Source organism: Diaphorina citri, unplaced genomic scaffold (genome assembly GCF_000475195.1).
Source record: "Diaphorina citri unplaced genomic scaffold, Diaci psyllid genome assembly version 1.1 scaffold6676, whole genome shotgun sequence".
Taxonomy (NCBI): Eukaryota; Metazoa; Arthropoda; class Insecta; order Hemiptera; family Psyllidae; genus Diaphorina; species Diaphorina citri.
In genome coordinates, this window is record NW_007384052.1 from 1 (window position 1) to 4,331 (window position 4,331).

The window sequence follows — 4,331 nt, forward strand, 5'->3', positions numbered from 1 at the left end:
CGCCTGTACGAAACCATAGGAAAAAGAAGGAAAACGAGCGCCTGAAGATAGGATTTTCCGAGAGGATTATTTCTCTCTGCAGATTTTGATATACCATGGATTTCCTATGGTTTAGTACAGGCATCACTTCAGTTTCCAAAAGAGAACCGGCTCCGTTTTGGAAAGGTACACCTATAAATAATCTCCTTCTTTCTCGCCTCTTTTCGTGTTCAGATGGGAACGGCGTCTTTCGTCGGCCTCTTAATGAGCGCTAGGTAGGGTGATTGCTTTGGTCTATAACGTTTGGTTTTGGGCTTTGGCTACAAAACTTCTACGAGTGGATGCCCTCAACCTTTGCTATTTCTTTAGAAAGGGAAATTTCAGGCTGGTCTACGCTCTGTAGTCTCTGTTGAAAGTCCCCAGCCAGACCAAAAATACACTCTTATAATAACAAATTTTAACCCTCCACTGCCCTGTGTTCTAACTCCTCATTAACCCTGTCTGGTCCTCAGCTCACATGGAAGTGATAGCGTGTGTCTGTGGAGGTGTAGCGCTAGTAGTATCCATTGTATCGCTAGTAGTGTACAGGAATTACATGGTTCTCATGTACATAATTATATAATGTGTTCTCAGGTACATGGTTCTCATCTACATAATTATATATGTATGTTCTCAGGTACATGGTTCTCATGTACATAATTATATATGTTCTCAGGTACATGGTTCTCATGTACATAATTATATATGTTCTCAGGTACATGGTATACATGGATGAGAATGGAGACGCTGAGGGTAACTACTCACTAGTGGGCAGACAGATGGGGTCTAGTGTGAACAGGAATTAGACAGTCTCCTGTGGAAGTTGGACTACCGGGATATACAACTCAGTGATAGCTATAGACTAGCGAGGGTAAGTAATGTCAGATCGTCTGACAGACCCAGGGGTGTCAGATAGTCTGAGCGTGAGTAGCGGACATAACATTTCCAGGAGGTGAGATTCAAAATTGTCTGAAAATTGGATTTTTCATGAAACAAGCTAATAGGTACAAGGCCTGCATTTAATAAATAAAAACTTGGTACTTCGAAAAAGGACCGTCTGAAGCTTTTCCCATCACACTGGTTCCGACTGGTCTGACAGACCGCATTTTGACAGACGGTCCGAGTGTAATTGGCTGGCACTAGGGTTGGGTGTTATTCTGGGGTTTACCAACTCGGGATTGAGGTGAAACAAAGATTTCCCTATACTTAATACACAGGTTAACCTCGGCCTCGGATTAAACTCAATCCTGAGACAATCCACGGTGGTAAAACTGATGAAACCTTTACCTTTCTAAAAAGTTATTTTAACCCCTCACTGCTCTGTGTTCTAACCTATCTCATTAACCCTTTCTTCCCTCTGTCAAATCTGTTGGAAAAAAAGTCGCAGTTCTCATTTTACATCCATAGTATTCTCCATTGTTCTCTCTTTCTATCCTATTCTTTAGATAGGTATTCCATTCTATTCTATTCCATTTCATCCTATTCTATTCTATTCCATTCCATTCTATTCTATTCCATTCCATATCATTCCATTCCATTCCATTCTATTCTATCCTATACTATTCTATTCTATTCTCTTCTATTCTATTCTGTCTGTTTGAGGATCTTTTCGCTCCGCACATACAGGATTCAAAAATAAAATCATATTATTATTATTATTATTATTATTATTATTATTATTATTATTATTATTATTATTATTATTATTATTATTATTATTATTATTATTATTATTATTATTATTATTATTATTATTATTATTATTATTATTATTATTATTATTATTATTATTATTATTATTATTATTATTATTATTATTATTATTATTATTATTATTATTATTATTATTATTATTATTATTATTATTATTATTATTATTATTATTATTATTATTATTATTATTATTATTATTATTATTATTATTATTATTATTATTATTATTATTATTATTATTATTATTATTATTATTATTATTATTATTATTATTATTATTATTATTATTATTATTATTATTATTATTATTATTATTATTATTATTATTATTATTATTATTATTATTATTATTATTATTATTATTATTATTATTATTATTATTATTATTATTATTATTATTATTATTATTATTATTATTATTATTATTATTATTATTATTATTATTATTATTATTATTATTATTATTATTATTATTATTATTATTATTATTATTATTATTATTATTATTATTATTATTATTATTATTATTATTATTATTATTATTATTATTATTATTATTATTATTATTATTATTATTATTATTATTATTATTATTATTATTATTATTATTATTATTATTATTATTATTATTATTATTATTATTATTATTATTATTATTATTATTATTATTATTATTATTATTATTATTATTATTATTATTATTATTATTATTATTATTATTATTATTATTATTATTATTATTATTATTATTATTATTATTATTATTATTATTATTATTATTATTATTATTATTATTATTATTATTATTATTATTATTATTATTATTATTATTATTATTATTATTATTATTATTATTATTATTATTATTATTATTATTATTTTACTTTCTGGTGTTCTCGTGTTGAGCCAGCACCTAAATGGGAAGTATTGTGTCTCTTCTCGCCCATCTGATGAGAGGCATACTACGGGATGGGCATGCTACGACACAGGCCACATGCGTCTAATGTAGCAGTTGTTTCATTGCTACGAAATAAAAACGGCGGTGGAACACTCATCTTTTTTTTTTTAATTATGGGTACCTATATGGGTTACCTATATGAGACATGAAACATTTACTTTGAAGAGTAGGCAGAAGGCATGTAATTTCATAAAACACGAAAGAAAGAAAGATTGATGTGAGTACGTAACGATGCGATGCATCATTATTCAGGTAGGTAGGTAGGTAGAATGGTGATGGTAGGTGAGGTGTATTAGGGGAGGAGACCAATTCGGTCCCAAAACCTGTTTTTGCTACCAATTGGGCCCAGGTTTGAGAGGGGCTAAGTACCAATTGGGTCCCACACTTAAATTGATAGGTACCTGATTGTTTTTCTCTTATTTATTTCATCCAAGTCATTACAGGTATACGGGACCCAATTGGTAGTAAGTCCGGGACCCAATTGGTATAATCGACTACCTTATGAAAAAAGGTCATGGGACCGAATTGGCGTTCTTCCATAGTTAGATAGGTAGATATAGGGAGGTATAGGCAGGTAGGTAAGGAAAAACCATGCCTCATTTGATACAAAAGATTTCTGACACGCTTACAAGGAAACAACATTATTTTGATATCTTGCACCTACATTATGTTATAATGTACCTACATAGGTATAACATATGTTTACGTATGTATACATATTATTACTCGTACATCTCAGACTCATTCATTTATTATCTCTCATACCTAGGGTGACCATATTTTTTTTGGCCCAAAGCGGGACGCAGTCCTTTTTGGACGAAGGGGGGGGGGGGGGTGGGGACAAAACTTTTTTTTAACCGGGCGGAAACACCCGAGGATCGGCCCGACTTCAAGGTCATCCGAACCCGACTGCGCCCTCTGAGGAAAGGCATGTGAGTTGCTCTTTTACTTTCTATTACCCTTCACATCCGAATGTGTTTCTGTGACGTGGTCGTCAAGACACTCGCCTCATAATCAGGAGCGCGCGGGTTCAATGCCAGCCGAGGAGAGGCATGGATTTTGTGTATCACATAGTCATTAACAGAGTTACGCCGACCCTATTTACGTAGGAAAAGGCTAGGAAGAAGTAGATGGTCAATAACAGAGTTCGAGGGTTAGGTGGTAGAGAACGCCTTCCATAGTTTTTCTGGTTCACCTTAGCTACGTTGATGTATCTGTTGTATCAAGGTTAACACTGGTGTTTCTCCAGTGTTGCAAATCATAAATTCGTCAACCCTCTCTATCCTTGGTTCATCTTCTTGTCTTGACCATATAGTTTTAAAGCTATTTTCATAATTGAAGCCACCCATGCTGTTTTGAAAAAATTGTTCGTCAGTAATTATATCTGTTGAACTTATCGTTACAGGAAGCCCAATATATTTGACAACATGATAGCTATGATGGAGAAGTATGCGAACAATTTGGAACAACTTGTAGACGAGAGAACTGATCAACTTGTGGAAGAGAAGAAAAAGACTGGTTAGTATCTAAGAAGTGATAGACCCATAGACTTCAATCCTCAATGGATCCTTGAGTTGAGCAACATTGCGCGTGGTTAATATAAGGCCGGGTGACTAGCTGGGCAATCCCATGCTGCTGGCTT

The 4,331-nt window shown here is 32.3% G+C and overlaps 1 long non-coding RNA gene across 1 annotated transcript; it reads left to right on the top strand.

Annotated features, from left to right (window-relative positions):
• Nucleotides 1-3,550: 3,550 nt before the first annotated feature.
• LOC113472634 lies at nucleotides 3,551-4,136 on the top strand. Its single transcript, XR_003394860.1, has 2 exons — nucleotides 3,551-3,621; nucleotides 4,095-4,136. It is a non-coding gene; the product is annotated as an uncharacterized LOC113472634 (long non-coding RNA).
• The last annotated feature ends 195 nt before the right edge of the window (nucleotides 4,137-4,331 follow it).